The sequence below is a fragment of the Meriones unguiculatus genome, chromosome 3 (genome assembly GCF_030254825.1).
Source record: "Meriones unguiculatus strain TT.TT164.6M chromosome 3, Bangor_MerUng_6.1, whole genome shotgun sequence".
In the NCBI taxonomy this organism is placed as follows: domain Eukaryota; kingdom Metazoa; phylum Chordata; class Mammalia; order Rodentia; family Muridae; genus Meriones; species Meriones unguiculatus.
Genome location: NC_083351.1, coordinates 166,303,176 through 166,319,705, shown reverse-complemented (window position 1 = coordinate 166,319,705; position 16,530 = coordinate 166,303,176). Strand labels below are relative to the sequence as shown.

The 16,530-nt window shown below is 43.5% G+C and overlaps 2 long non-coding RNA genes and 1 other non-coding gene across 4 annotated transcripts in view; 1 reads left to right on the top strand and 2 right to left on the bottom strand.

Moving 5' to 3' along the window:
* LOC132653198 (uncharacterized) overlaps positions 1-8,990 on the top strand; it is a 22,346-nt gene extending 13,356 nt beyond the window's left edge. The window contains exons 2-3 of the long non-coding RNA XR_009590963.1: positions 5,813-6,018; positions 8,858-8,990. This is a non-coding gene — a long non-coding RNA (uncharacterized LOC132653198). The remainder of the gene's footprint in view (positions 1-5,812; positions 6,019-8,857) is intronic.
* On the bottom strand, positions 165-297 carry LOC132653302 (small nucleolar RNA SNORA70). Its single transcript, XR_009591074.1, has one exon. It is a non-coding gene; the product is annotated as a small nucleolar RNA SNORA70 (small nucleolar RNA).
* On the bottom strand, positions 5,773-16,530 carry LOC132653197 (uncharacterized). 2 transcript variants are annotated; one of them, XR_009590962.1, is made up of 3 exons: positions 16,243-16,530; positions 11,058-11,178; positions 5,773-7,967 (listed from the first exon to the last, which is right to left on the bottom strand). It is a non-coding gene; the product is annotated as an uncharacterized LOC132653197 (long non-coding RNA). The 2 variants fall into 2 exon arrangements; XR_009590961.1 differs by lacking the exon at positions 16,243-16,530 and having other exon boundaries at positions 11,058-16,236.

Sequence of the window (16,530 nt, the reverse complement as noted above, 5' to 3'; positions counted from 1 at the left end):
GGCCCAGAGCAGGGACCCAATCACATGCTCTTTATTGTGACTGGACATAACCACCTACCCAATGTGATCCCTAGCCACTGTGCCTTGGGCCTTCCAAAGGCATCCTACCTACCTGTCTGGAGCCTAAAATGGGGAAAGTGTGAGGTCAAAGAGTATCTACCAGAAGTAGACTCCAGGGTTCTTGAGGGCAACCCCTACAAGCAACAGGCTGAATGAATTCCCAGAGGGTCTGTTGCTTGCAGCCATTGCACAGCAGGTTCCCTGAGAAAAAGAGCTGATTGGCTTAACTGGCTGTGGAGGAACACTGTTTTTAATAGTTAATTGATTATCTGATTATAGATTACAATGGAATTTTCACAACACTAAAACAAATCCCCTGGCACTACAACTCACCAGTCTTCCATAAGTACCTTACAACCACGAACTTTACAAACCCTGAAGTTCTGCCTTTTCCAGGATGTCATGGAAATGGTCATTCCTCATATAGTCTTTCAGACTAAGGGTATATGTGGCACTTTTTATATAATCTCTTAATCTCTAACTTGAGATAGACAGGCAGCAAGATGGCTCAGAGGAAAAGACACTTGTGCAGTTAAACCCAATATCTGAGTTTAATTCTCGGGACCCACAGGGAGGACGGAGGGAACTGATACATCTAAGTTGTCTTCTGCTCTCCACATGCATGCCATAGTGCACACACTCACATGTCCACAGATAAAAGTAAATTAACACAGTGATTTTAAAGGAAAAAGTACGTTGCTGAGGAGATGGCTCAGCAGTTAGGAGCACTGAACTGCTCTTGCAGAACACCTGGGTTCCTAACCTCCACAGGCCCACAACCACCTGTAACTCCAGTTCCAGGGGATCTGGTGCCCGCTTCTTCCTTCTGAGGGCAGTGCACACACATGGTACACATACATACATGCAAGCAGAACACCCCTGCATATAAAAAAATAAAGTCTTTTGTAAAAAAAAAAAAAAAATTAAGAATCCTTAATTATTACCTGACAAATGGCTCAGGCTTTGTGCTTGGCAGCACTGAGTTTAATGTTTTGTTTTGTTTTGTTTTGTTTTAAGATTCCCATTTTAAAGATTTGAGATGGAGCTGGAGAGATGATGGATCAGTCATTAAAGGCTAGGCACACAACCAAACAAAGTTTAAGAGGGTTTGTTTGGTTGGTTTTTCTGAGACAGGGTCTCATGTAGCCAGAACCCAGTCTTCAGCTCATGAGCCTCTGTGTCCTCTGGAAAAGCAGTCAGTGCTCCTGCTGAGCCATCCATCTTTAGCCCATACCTGCCTACTTTTAAATGGTCTCTGGGGATTCAGACCCTGGTCCTCACACTTGTGCAGCACATGCTTTTTCCACTGAGCCATCTCCCAGCCCCATTTTTCTTCTGTAAATTCTATGTTTATATCATTTACCGATCTCCAAGAGAGTATTTCTTTCTTTCTTGAGCAACAGAAATGTTTGTGAATGCAGGATATCAACCTTTCCTCTGTTTTCTGGAGGAGAAACATCCACAGCATGAGAACATTGAAATGTGATCTCATTATCTATGCCTGTTAAATATTAAGCTGGTCCCAGTTCCTTTTTTTCCTTTTTTTCTTTCTGCCTCCTTTCTCTTTTCCTTTCACCCCTCCTGTTATTACACATGTCCTAGCAAACATCTTTATATAGGAGCTGTCTTCCACAGCAGCAGCAGGCTGAGGGGCTACGGAGCAGAGCCTCGTCTGCTATCAGTTAAAGAAACTTGAATTCAGCAAGGCTACCTGATTGGTAAGCGGTAGAACTGGACATTGCTGATTATGACTCTAGCCCATGTTCATCATCACTATCAGAATACTTGAATGTCCTAGACACTCTGGAGAATATGGAGTTCATCATGGAAACTTGGAGCCAGACACTACAGGACACCACAGGACACCCTGAGTTTATTCCCTGGGACAGGAACTTCACCCAGAAAAATAAAACAAAACAAACAGAAACAAAATAAGTAGTATCATCAGCCCAGGACCTAATGAAATATTGTTTTGTTTTTTTAACGTGTATGGGCATTTTACCTACATGAATGTCTGTGCACCAAGCATGTGCCTGATGTCCAAGAAGTCCAGAGGAGGATGGATCTCGGGGGTCTGGAGTTCCAGACAGTTGCAAGCCACCGGTATTGAAATTTGAACCCAAGTCTCCAGAAGAGCAACCAGTGCTCTTAACTCCTGAGCCATCTCTCCCTACCTAATGGAATCTTAAAGAATACCATATAGTTGATTTTTTTTCATCTTGCTGCCTATTTCTTTCTCCTGTGAAATCATTTCCTAAATAAAATTGTTACTGCTGGAATTAAATTAGCAATTAAAAATAGATGAACTACTTATTATAGTCTCTAGAAACGTTTTAGATGAACTAAAGTGTTATTCAGTTAGCTAGCTAAAAACATTGCATAATTTTATTCATTTTCACAATTTTCTGAAGGTGTTATAAACAGTTTTGTATAGCTTTAAAATATTAGAAAGGTAATGCATACTATTGCCTCTCACATAAAAGGAAGTCTATAAAAACCCATCATGATAAGACTGATTGCAATCTTTTAATATGAGAAAAAAGTCATTATGCCCTTCCATTATGATTTGATGAAATAAACCATTGAGGTAACTGATATTTCCGTGTGAAATAACCAGAAAACTATTGCTTCAATCCAGTGGTAAAGCAAGACTTCTATTAAGAGTTTAGGAATGTGGTTCAGAGGTGGAAACTTGGTAATATGTACAGAACTCCAAGTTCAATTCCCAGCACCACCCCAAACAAATAAAATATAAACAAAACACCTTAACTCGTGAGGTGTTTTTAACTCATTTAGTAATATCAGGTTCCACTGTGATCAGGATATTATGCCCCAAAAGGAAGACTCTGCCCTTTCACACCTTCACTACCTCTTACACCTTAGCTACTTTTTTTTTTTTAAGACAGATTCTCATCCTGTAGCCCTGGCTGGTCTGGAACTCACAGAGATCTGCCTAACTCTGCCTCCAGAGTGCTAGTATTAAAGATGTGTGCCATCACGCCTAGTTCAACTTTTTAAGAAAGGATTTATTTATTTATTATGTATACAAGGTTCTGTCTGTATGTACACCTGCATGCCAGAAGGGGGCATCAAATCTCATCAAAGATGATTGTGAGCCACCACGTGGTTGCTGGGAATTGAACTCATGACATCTGGAAGAGAGGACAGTGCTCTTAACCTCTGAGCCTTCTCTCCAGCCCTAGTTCAGATTCTTAAAATCCCTCTTGGGGGTGCAGCATCCATTAAGAGCAATGGCTGCTCTTCCAGAGGACCAGAGTTCCATTCCCAGCATCCACATAGCAGGTCACCGCTGTCTGTAGCTCCAGTTCCGGGGCATCTGACACCTTCACACAGATACACACAGGCAAAACACCAATGCACATAAAATACAAATAAATGCATTAAAGATAAACAATTTCACTTACATATCTTAAGTGGATTTTTTTTTATTTTTTTAATTATTTTATTTTTTATGATTCTAGAATCTGGCAATACTTTCACTCCATAAAATGAACCGTATGTTTCAATGCTGAGCAGAGGAGCTTCACTTGTAGTTAGTTAGTTAGTTAGTTAGTTAGTTAGTTAGTTAGTTAGTTAGTTATTTGGTTGGTTGGTTTTGGTTGGGTTGTGGGGAGGTTGTTTTTTGTTTTGGTTTGGTTTTTCAAGACAGGGTTTCTTTGTGTAATAACCCTGGCTGTCCTGAACTTGCTTTGTAGACCAGGCTGGCCTAGAACTCACAAAAATCCGCCTACCTCTGCCTCCCAAGTGCTGGGATTAATGATGTGAGGCTGGCTCACTTGTTTTTTAAAGACAGGGCTGCATATCTGGCAGTCCTGCATCTCCCTGAGGGATGTTCCAGCTGAGACTGGAGGTTATTTTCTGATCCCCCTGCCTCCACCCTTTGAGTGTTGAGGTTACAGGTGTTTGCCAACGGACAGGGTTTTCCAGAGTGCTGAGGACTGAGCCCAGGGCTTGAGGCAAACTACTCAAAGCACTCCGCCAGATGAGCTGCAGCCCCAAACCTGGCCTGGTTATTTTAAAGTTACTTTCCTCTTAACCAGAAATAGGGAAACAAAGTAAGAGAAGAACCACCCTCACCAAGGGAAGGTTTCCATCAGCTTACCTCCACTCCTTATCAAGGGGACAGGAGCAATTAAACTAGGGAAAACTTACACTCAACTAGAATTGATCTTTTTGGAAAACTGGCTGTTTCTGATACCCCTCCTGGTGTCTCAAAGGTTCTCACGAGAACAATCTAGTTTCAGTTTCGTGGCCTAGAACTTTAACAAGAATGCCTTTGAACTGATTTTTAGTTCAGTTGGGTGGAGTTCCTGCCCCGGGTCTAAAACAAAGATCACGTGAACCTTGAATTTCACAAGCTGAGTAACAGGCAGCTTTGTAGGAGAGGAAAATGGGAGCACGTGTGGAAACAATCCATTCCTCTAAAGGAATCAATGCAAACACATTTTATATTGAAGGAAATATGATTTGTTACCCTCAGGGAGGCGGTGCCTTGTCTCTCCATGGCAGTGGCTATGTAGTTTCAAGATCTCTGCAGGCTCAGTCCAGACGAAAGAAAACAAAACCAAGTGGCTGACAAAGCCTTCGGACAGGTCTACACCTCAAACAATTTCGTGTAAACCAGATTCGGTATCTTTGATGGGGTCAGTAGAACAATGAGAGACAGTTGTTTGTTTTATTGTTGTTGCTGTTTCTTGTATACCTTGTAGCATTCCTGTAGCTGGGAATGACTTGGCTCTAAACAATTGTCAAGAGCAGGAAAGAGGGCTCAGTAGGGCAAGATGCCTATTGCTGAGCCAGAGGACTCCAGGACCCAAATGGAGGAAGGAGAGAATGGATTCCCCTCACTCCACCCCTGCCCACAAAACAAATAAATACAATATTACCGTCAACAGTGGGGCTGGAAAGGTTAAGAGCACTTGCTGCTCTTGCAGGAGATATGGGTTCAGTTTCCAGCCAACCACAGACTGACTCCCAACCATCTCTAACTCCAGTTCGAGGGGATCTGACAGCCTCTTCCCATTGCAGGCATGAGGTCTATATAAGGTACTCCAACCAATGTGTAGGCAAGACACTCATCCACATAAAATAAGTAAACCTTAAAAGACTCAATTCTTCGTTTCACTTGAAGAAGTGTCTCTAGCAACGCCCTTCTTTTTTGGTATTCAAGATTTAAGCACTCGCATAGTGGTGCTCACTATGCTTTCGCATAATGTCTGAGTGCTGCCTGCCCAGTGTGCTTCCACACTTCCTCAGCACAAATGAGGGCCGAGCAATTACACTCAGTTCTCACGGTATCCAGAGTTTGCACAGGCCCCACAGGTCAGGAGCTCAGCCCTCAGTGTAGACCCCCAGCAAGGGTAATCCTAGGGCTGACGGGGGATTTTTACTAACCAGTGTGGCTATTGACTCAGTTTCCCAAGACTCACAGAACCCAGCACATGCCAGAGCACCATCCTACTCTAAATGGTACAAGTTAGAAACAGCCACATGCTTGTGTTTTGTGTTATTGTTGTTGTTGTTTTACTGTTGTCTTCTAGTTATTGTTGTTGTTCTTTTGAAACAGGGTCTCTTGTAGCCCAGGCTGAACTTACACATGTTATTTAGAGGAGGCTGGCCTTGAACTCTTGATCTCCTGCCTCTTCTGGGATAACACGTATGTGCACTGAGACCAGATTTAGAAACAAAACCACGTTTTAAAAAAATATTTATTTATTTATCATTCATACAGCATTCTGCCTCCATGTGTGCCTGAGCACCAGATTTCATTACGGATGGCTATGAGCCACCATGTGGTTGCTGGGAATTGAACTCCGGACCTTTGGGAAGAACAGCCAGTACTCTTAACCTCTAAGCCATCTGTCCAGCCCTGAAACAATACCACGTTAAAGACGATTTAAGTGAAGTCTGAAGGAAAGGTAGCAGCTCTGTCCCTAGGTGAGTGACATGACCCCTCCCCACCTCACATGTCATCAACTGGGAAGCTTAATTGAGCTAACCACGTGAGTGGACTCATTCTCTGTCTCCTCTTCCCTCCACAGAGGTGGAAATGGCACTGTGAGAGGTTGCCTCAGGCTCATGTTTTGGGACATTTGGTCTCTGGCTGATGGTGCTTGCTGGTTTGGAAGGTTCTGGAACCTTTGGGGTGAGGGATCTAGCTGTGGACTTAGGCCGCTGGGGGAATGGGTCTGGGGCTTGGCTCTGCTTCTGGTCCAATTCTTTGCTTTCTAATCCACCAAAATGCAAGGAGGAGATAGCACCCAAGTCTCGCCCAGCTACTGACAGACACACTCCATTCGCAACCGATGAACTCTGTCTTCTGAAACCATCACCAAAATAAATCCTCTCTCCCTCAAGTTGTCAGGTGTTTTATCACAGTGACAGAAAAAGCAGCTAGTTCATGGGCATTGATGGCTCCAACCCTCTAGTCATGTTCTCCATCTTCCTGGTGAGACTAGCTCCTCTTTGAGCCCAGCTCAGGGTCTATTCTGAGTCACTGCGTTGGCATGAGTTCAGAAAGGCAGAAAGGCAGAAAGGGACTTAGGAGGAACAACCAAAGAGACACCTTTCACTCCTGAGTTCACAAGGCTTTTAGGAAGAACCAGAGACCAAGACCAAATGTAGGTGGCTTTCGTTATAGCATAACAATCAAGCTTACTGTGGTGTAGGAAGAACATGATAGCAATAACAATGAAGACCCCTGAACATGTGATTGTTAACGGGCACACACATACCTGCTTTTCTATTTAAAAAAATCAATACTTGGCTAGGTGGTGTTGGCACATGTCTTTAATCCTAGCACTCAGGAGGCAGAAGCAGGCAGATTTCTGAATTCGAGGCCAGCCTGGTCTACAAAGATCAAAAACAAAACAAAACAACAACCACTAACTCAGTATAATCATTTGCCAATTTGTAGTTCAAAACAGCATAAATAATGCATTTCACATTTCAAACACTGAAGTTATGGACTTGTGTGTGCGCATGTAGCCTATTTAGTTTTTTTTTTTAAGATTTATTTATTATGCATACAATGTTCTATCTGCAAGAGGGCACCAGATATCATTATAGATGGTTGTGAGCCAGCATGTGGTTGCTGGGAATTGAACTCAGGACCTCTGGAAGAGCAGTCATTACTCTTAACCTCTGAGCCATCTCTCCAGCCCGCCTATTTAATTTTACCTAAAATGGCAGGCTGGGTAACAGGGGGCACGTAGCCACAAGCTATTCGACCACTGACCACTCCTTCCCCGCTCACTCACCAGACATCTACCCCATATGTGGATTTTATTATTTTCCACATTCCATATAACAGGAATCCCAGCAAGCGTGTGGCTATGTGAGAGTTCCTTTTTTCACCTGGCATGTTTTCTTCAGGTTCCCTCCATGTTGTGCTGTGTAGAAGGAATCCATATCACCTGTCCGTTCATCCATTCATTCATCAATCTATCTAATGGGCTGTTCCTACCTTTTGGACGCATGAATAATGCTACTATGAACCTTGGTGTGCTGGTTTTTGTGTGAACACAGGTTTTTACTTCTCTTGAATGTATAATGGTATGTGTAAAATGTCTCTGAGATTGCCTGAGGTAAAAGCCCGGTCCCCCCAGCTTGGCATGGTCACTATGGGGAGGTGAAGATCAATGAGAGGTTGGGGATAGCTCCTTGAGGAGAATAGTGGGATGGGAGCCCCGTTCCAGCTCTCCCTGCTTGCTGCTCACCTCATAGCATGCTCTTCACACCCCCCACCATGCTGTATTGCCTCACCACAGGCCCAAAGGCAAGGGGGCGATGGACCCGGGCTGAGACCTCTGAAACTGTGAGCCACAACAAATTCTACCTGGGCTGAAAGGGTGGTGCATTGGGAAACTGTTTGCGACAGACCATGTCTGGGAAAAAAGGTAAAGAGAGATTAAATAAGACACCAAACATCAAGCTCTGGCTTCAACATACACACAACCTGAGCAACCCTTACTAGCTGACTAACCCTTACTAGCTGACTAACCATAACTAGCTGACTAACCCTTACCAGCTGACTAACCTTACTAGCTGACTAACCACAGACTCAGGAGTACAGCTGCTATGCCACCTGGTGCCTCTGACGAAATGCCTGCTATTTTCCAAAGGATCAATCCATCTCCCCCGCCAGCCACGCACTGACGTCATGGGGTCTTGTATCTCACAGAGGAATTAAAACTTCTCTCTGTTCTGATTTTTAAAACCTGAGGAAAATTTTTATTCGGCTTAGCCTGGGTCAGACCTGGTTTCTCCTCTGCGTAACTAGAGGGGAAGGGACACACACCCAAGAAGTCTAACTCGGTACATGGCTACAGAGAGTCTGACAAAGTGACACCCTGGGCCTGTGACGACAGATGCCTCCCACAGAGACCTCACGTTTAAGGATGGTGTCACTCCCCACGGGTAATAGGCAAATGTACAGGAGTCGATACTATGACTGAGAGGGTGTGGCTGGTGTTTACATATCTGGGCCCTAGAGGGACAAAAGACCTGAAATATTTCAAGATGATGTCATTCAGTGAAGACTTGACCTACTCAAAAGGCCTATAGTGCTCCACGTGATAAAGCCCATTTTGTAATAATGTGCTTCTTGTTTTCGGCTGAGAGTGTGCCTATCCAGAACAAAGAGTTTTTCTTCTCAACCTTCCTGGCCACCTACAAGTGGCCGTGAGCTTACATTCTGGACAGTGGAACATAGTCAGCAATGTTGTATGCAACTATTTTTTTTTCATTTTTATTTATTTTTAAAATTATCTTTCAGGCCTGGCAAGATGGCTCTGTCCCACAAGCCTGACAACGCAAGCTTAATCCCTAGGACTGAATTTGATCCCTGAAGCACACATAATATGGCAAAAGCATGCATGAACATACGCATCCAAATGTCTCTTTCACACACACAAATAATAAAGGTTAAAACAAATATATATGTTATTATTACATATATCTTATATAATATATATGCATATACATATATACCATACATGCATATATGTGTATGTGTGTGAATATATATATATATGTATATACATAATATTTGAGTCATTGAATACAAGGTCTTACCTTGTATTCCAGGCTATGCTAAAGCTTGGTATGTGGTCAAGGCCTGCCTGAAATCATGATCTTATCTCCACCTCCCAGGTGTCAAGGTTATAGGCATGCACCACTATGCCTGGCTATGTGTGAATTCTTTCAGACAGCAATTTTGTCCTCTTCTCTGCCTTTCTTCCCTCCTACCAGCTGGAATGTAGATACGATGACCCATGCTTCAACAGTGAGTTACACTCTAGCATGGAAATCCTATCTTGAGAATGGGTAGAACAAAAGATGGCAGGAGTCTGGGCAAATGGCAATTGCAGCTCCACCAACTCTGGGGTGCCCATGGGTGTGGGAAAGAGGTTTCTAATTTAATGTCACCATTAGTTGCTGTCGACCTTTGCTGAGCCAGGTCCTAGCAGCTGTAAGTACTATGTGTAGCTTCTCAACTGTCTTGCATGTATCCCTATTTGGTACTCATACCTTCCCCATGACTCCCCTATAAAGCACAATGCATGGGACAGAAGACGATTTGGGGAATCAGTTGCCTCCTTTTACCATGAGGTTCTGGGGAACTGACCTCAGGTCAGCAGGTGGTAGCAAATGGCTTTACCTACTTCAGCCTTCTCACTTCCCACTCTTTTTTTTTCAAGCTTACATCCATTTATAATTATATAGCAATAAGAACTGTAGTCAGTATCTCAGCTACCTCAATTTAATAGCTGGCATGTGGTAAGAAAAGAGCTTTTGAGGAAAAAAATTAAAAAGGGGTGGAGAAGAGGCAGGAATGGGGAGGTGGGCCTGAGTCTGGGAGGAGTTAGAAGGAGAAGAAGGGTAGGGGGTATATATGATCCAGATACAGTGTAATAAATTCTCTAAGATTTAATAAAAATATTCTATATAAAAAAAAGAAATTAGCCTTTGAAATTTTGGGGGAAGTCCAATTATCTGCCTAAGTGTGTTTGCCAAGGATTTGGGGGCTGCCAGACTTATTAATAGCATGCTAAATTAGTATCCTTAGCTTTCCTCAGATACGTGCCAACTGTAGTATATAAATACCAAATTTTAATAACATGTTTAGTTGATGACTAACCACCCCCAGCTTCATGTGAAAACGAGAGCCTGTGGCTTTCCTGGCCTTGCCATGTAATCAATAAAGACAAGAAGCTGTTAAAATTAAAGTTAAACGAGAGCCTGTGGCTTTCCTGGCCTTGCCATGTAATCAATAAAGACAAGAAGCTGTTAAAATTAAAGTTTTAACTTGTAATGACCATACTTGCTCCACGATGTGCTTTCCACAGTGATGTTCAGCCCTGTCTCAGGCCCAAAGGAGAGGCCCTAGCAGCCACGGACCAAACGCTCCGAAATCACGAGCCAAAACAAACCTCTCCTCTCTTTAGTTGTTGCCTTAGGTCTTTCGCCACAGCAATGAAAAGCTGCCCAATACATGAACTAATACTATGTGAATTATACGAATGGAAGTATAAATTATAAAAGGAACTATCCAAAAACAAGCAAGTCTTAAGATATTGCTAACCATGATTAGTTCTTACACTATAGTCGGCCAATACCACAAGCCTAATATATCATTAAAGATAGGGAATGTCAAATTCTATTCTAAATGTTCTTTTCCACAATTTCAGTTTAGGAAGTGGCTGAAGGCTTGTGCTTAGGTATGGGTGTCTGCCCCTTGGGCTTGTCTCTTTTATTGGAAGTTTGGTGTTATCTTTACTCTATGCTTTTTTTTTTTTTATGAGAATGGGCCTATCTTAAATCTTTTTGGTGAAGATTAACTTAATTAAAACCAGATAAAAAGGAATCTTCAAGATCAATCTTAGATCAAGAGGCTTAACAACATACTTTACGGTATATTCTGTCAGTATAATCTAAATGTCTTAATTTGTAACTCAAAACCCTCCACCATTTACCATCACTCTTCTATCATTCTGCTCTTCAAATTCAGCAGCCTTTGTGGAGAGCCTGAAGTGCCACCATGTGTGTTAGGGGCAGAGGCATGGCTTCCGTCTTCGTTGCTGCCCTAGAAGAGGTCTAAGGGCCAATAGAGAAAACAAAACACATCATGTAAGCCATAGCAACAGGGACTATTTTAGAGGGCTGTGGCAAGAAATGAGCCCAAAAACACTAGCTATGGATTAGAGGAGGTAGGCCTTGCTGAGGTGATAGCCGAGTCACATCTTGAAATTCAAGCTAGGCAGAGCAAAGAGAGAAGCAATGGCAATGAAAAGATGTTTTTGAACTTCTCTGTTTCTTCATTTAATGGCCTGGGTGACAACCTTGCAAAAGGTATGTCATATGTAAGAGTCCCAGGACCTGTGGCTGTTACCTTACAGGTCAAGCTAGCAGAAGTAATCAAAGCATCCTAGTTTACAGACTCAGCCGTAACTCGAAGGCTCCAAGAGAGAGGGGCTCTGTCAATACTGTCGTTTCCACTGTCTAACCTCTAGTATTCCAAGAGAGTAAATATATGAGTTGGGGCAACAGAGATGGAGAGATAGACACAGATAGGGATACACACACAGAGATCTTCTTGGCAGGGAACACTTCCCAGCCTGCTCCTGTCCTGCTTTCATCTCATTATGATCTTTGTCTATTTCTAGTTTCTGACAGGCTTTCCCTGTTCACCCTTGCTCATCACTTTATCAATCCATTGGCCTTTTATCTGAGCACTTACCAATAGTGATCTTTTCTGTCACTCTCTAAAGGCTTTGATTTTTTAAACCTACTTTATTTGAGGTTCATAACCACCTCTAACTCCCTTCAAACCCCTGACCCTAGGTAGGAGAGAAAGAATGTTAGTAGGGACAGAGGATGTAGACCTTTTATAGACTCAGTTCCTTGGGGCGATCCTACTCTTTATCATCAGGATTCCAACCATCCAGCAAACAGCAGCAGCACAAATCAGCAACAGCCTCCTTGAAGCATTCTCTGAAGCATTTCTCTCTAGGAGTGTCTTGAAGCCACCTCTCTCTCTGTCTCTCTCTCTGCTCCCATTTATACCTTCTCAGAGTCTGCACAGGGATATTTTCCAGCTGGCAGAACCCATAGCCCCTGCACGAGGCAGTGTCCAGCTGGCAAAAATCATGTGACCACTCATGAGGCTGTTATCAGCTGTGGACAAACCAAAAGCATTCCTGCATCCCACAGTTGGGATTACAATGTAACATAACTGGTTTTTAAAGAAACCAAAACTTCTGCTACAACTCTCTTTCCTACTAAGTCTAAGTTCCCTGAGTATAAAGACTCTTCCCATTTGATTCACCACTATACTCTAGCTTCCCAATACATACATCTGGTAGGCCCTCAATAAATATTTGACATATAAACAAAGGCTGGGGATAGGACAGGAGAAGAAACATAAATGCAAGGAACCCCTTCTCATTTCTCTCTCTCTCTCCATCTCTCTCAGTAATATAGCCAAGGAGAAGTGAATTTCTGATCCTCCTGTCTCCACTTTCACAGTGCTGGGGTGACAGGCATGTGCTGTGCCAAATCTATGCCTGGATCGAATAGTCCTGTGTATCAACCCTCCTGTGCATGCTATGTAAGCACTCTACTAACTAAGCGACATTTCCAGCCCCCAAATGCAATACCCACTTTCCTTCTGTTTCACTTTTCTTTTTCTCTAGTGCTGGGGATAGAACCAAAGGCTCTACGCATGCCAGGCAAGGACTTTACCATTGAGCTACATCCCTTGTCGTCTCTCTGTTCGTAATAAGGATGTTCTCCCCTCTCCCTGAACTTCGGGCTCCAGGGCCACCCCCACTTCCTACTGCATCAATTATTGACTCTGCTCTGGATCTTCACTTGGCCTTCCCTGGCTTGCTTCCCTCAGCACATACACAAGATCATATCCTGTCCTAAAAGAAACAAACCGAGGTTCCATGATTTGATGTTCTCTATGTGTAAATCTTCCATCTTTCCCTCTGTCCAGGGGCAACTGGGTGAGTCCTCTACCCACACTCTCTCCCCCACCCACACCTCAGGTCTCTGCATGACCTGGCCACAGTCCCTGCCACTGTTCTGACAGTGTTCCAGACCAGCCCTAGTGACCTGCCAGCTCTGGTCCTGTTACCTTTCTTATCAGCCTTGGCAGTGTCTCTGGAGAGCTGTGTCCCTCCTGATCCTGCTCTTCTGAGACACAGGTGTTCCTCTTGGGGTACCTTCCAAGTACCCACAGGAGGCTTTTCCTCTTTCTGGGTATTGCTATTTTGGCCTCTCACACCTGCCTTCCTACCTGTATATTGTTTTTTTAAAGCAATTTCCTCTCCCATGGCTAAAATGACCATTGGTAGACGTGAATGTCATTTCTCTAGTGACCCAATTTTATTTTGCCAACTACCTTCTAGATTTTTCTATTTTTATGGCCCTTCAAATTTAATATGCCCCAAGTTGAATTTACCATCTTTATGTATTTCCACAAACTACCTATTCTCTGTTTTCCCTCCAAGCAGAGCGATGATGCCAACCTTCTCTCAGCTACTCAGGAGCCTGCCAAGATTGTTCCTCATCCCCTGGTTGAGTCTGGTGCCAGAACCTATTGAATTCACCTTCTAAACAGCTCTTGAATCCATCTGTTCATCTTCCTTTCTCAGCTTCTGCTGAACTCAAACCTTTTTCTAAACCTCTTTCCTGGGTCATCTCAGCAGTGTCTGGGCTCTTCCTCCCGTTGAAGCTTCCCCTTCCCAGTTCCTCATCGTCTTTTTTCCTTTGGAGTTGCGGTCTCACTCTTTAGCCCAGGATGGTCTCAACTCACAATTCTCTTGCTCCTGACCCCCGGATTAAAGAGGTGACATCACCATATACAGCCTTGTTACCTTGTTCTTAAGTGTCTTTTCACTAAAGCTGCCCTGCGTTCGGGCACCCCTCACATCTGAACCCCAGATACACAGCTATTTATTATACATACATATATATACATATTTATATACATATATATACTAGCCTGCAATTCCTCTTTCTCCTCCTCCTCCTTCTTCTTCATAATAGGGTCTCACTATGTAGCCCTGGCATGTCTGGAATTCTGCTAATATTCCAGGCTGGCCTGGAATTAATTCACAGAGATCCATCTGCCTCTCCCTTCTGAGCGCAGGGATTAAAGGCATGCATCACCACTCCCAGTCTTCCAGTCTTCCAGTCTTCCTTCCTTCCTTCCTTGCTTTCTTTCTTATTTTGCAATTCATGTATTTTAAGAGGTGCTTCTTTTTACATTTTAACACCTCTGAGGTAGTTTAACACCTCTGAGGTAGAAATGCAGTCTTAGATTTGGTTAGATACAGCAGTGCTGTGAGTTATGTTCTTTTTTTTTTCTTTTTTCTCATTCTGATACATATTCTTCTTACGCATAATTCTAAATCAGCATTTACCTCCATATCTTCCTAAAGTACAAATCTGATCTGGTTGCAACTCTGGGAAATTCTTAAAAGGCTCTGCCTTGGGGAAAGGGGCTCTCTAGTCCCCCTCCCTAGCCCTCCTTCCTCTGCCCCCCCAACCTTCTACACAGATACACCCCTCTCCATTAAAGCTAAGCAGCTGTATTTTCAGATACTTCCCCAAAATACTCAAGCGGAGCCAGAGCCAGAACCCTCCGCACGGAAGTGTCTTCTGCCTTAGAGGTTTCACTTACTGCTTTTTAAGGCAAAGCGGCCACTTGTCCATACTCTGAGCTCTTCCTTCATGTGCCCCTGAGACCCCAGCTTGTGGAATGCCTGGCTCATCAATCAGGTAGCATGCAAACTCATGTCATCTGCTACCAAGACAGTTCTCTAACACACATTTTTCTTTATATACATCCATTTCCAGCAATGCCCAGCAATGTAGCAAAAACAAAACAAAAAACCTTTGGAAATAATGAACTAAATATGAGGTAAGCAAGAAGGTATCCCTTACATAAGATGTAGAACTTTCCACCTAACCATCCCCTTATCATAAGACCAGCAAGAGGACACACTAAACCACTGAGTAACCAAAACAATTAGAGACCCAGTAATTCAACCTGCAAACTGAAGGTGAATGATGTCAAAACTTTTGGCATCTGCCCTTCCCCCTTCTCTCTTGTCTTAAAGTGCTGCAAGTCATGGCCCCATTCTATCTCTTGGCCACTTGTGCAACTTAACATATATATCTGTGCAAGGCACCAAAGAGGGATTCTCCTGACTTGCCCTCCTGAGGTGTCCAATTTGGACCCCTCCTGCATCTGTGAATCCCACAGAGCCTCAGCACCAGTAAATACAAGAGAGAGCTGAAGTTTAATTAAAAAAAATTTAACAACTACTTTAAGGCCTCAAAGTTATATGGAGTGGGAACAGTTTCTCCATGTCAACCCACCACTAGATTTCAATTCTAGAAACTGCCCCAAATAGACAAACGGCCCTTGTTTCTGACCTAGATAATTTAAAGTCAATGATTCCAAGTCACTCATGGAAAAGTACCAGGCTTATGTCGGGATTTTAAATAAAGCGTTGCCGGTGTGGCCTGATAGTCACTCGGATTAGTCTGTGGTAGGTGGTAACAGAGATATTGCCTAGCACAAGTGAGGTCCCAGGTTTGATCCCCAGTGTGGGGGTGGGGATGCAGGGTGTCCCTATGAAAACACGAGGATCAACATACTTGAGACCTTTAAGTGAAAAGTCTGAAACTGCCAATCAAAGCAAGGTAAGAGACGAGAACAGGAGAAAGGATGTCAAATGCCAGGGGGAGAGAAAACAGCAAACTTATCGCTAGAAATGTGGCAGTAGGCAGTGAGAGGGTGCTGAGACACAAGCATTTATGCTGGCAGTTAGGAAAAGGTGAGAAGGACCAGCTGCAACAAGGCTGTGCTGAAGAAGAAAGGGGGAGAGGGGCTCCAGCCAACAATAGATAATAGATGCTGTTGATAAAGCACAGCAAGACTCAAGATAAAGTGGCACCCCGACCAGACAGAAATGGAGGACTGTAGCAGCTGTTACAAATAAACTGTGCTATGCGTTAACCCTTCCCTCCTCCAAAAAGGCTAAATAAATACTTAGTTCCGCTCTAGGAAGAGTCTGAATCAGGGTGGACTCAACAGCCCTCCAAAATAGACCAAGAGCGTCTAGCACCCTCCTTCGAACAAACCGGCAACCCTGGGGTGGAAGCAAAGCCTTGTCACGTGGTCAGCATTTTTCGCTGTGTGGAGGAAAACTTCCATTCTGCAAGCAAAGAAGTCAACGTGAAACAGATGGGACGAATCCCTTCTGTTCTCAAATCTTAGACTAAATATAAACAAAGCAGTCCCGGATATCGAATACCTTAGCTGGGGAGAGATGGATTTGGGCTTCCTAGGCAAGAAACTCCCTGGCAGTGAATTCCCTCCCTCCGGCCCAACCCTCCCTGTCCTACAGCAGTGTAGGAAAAAGGAAGGCA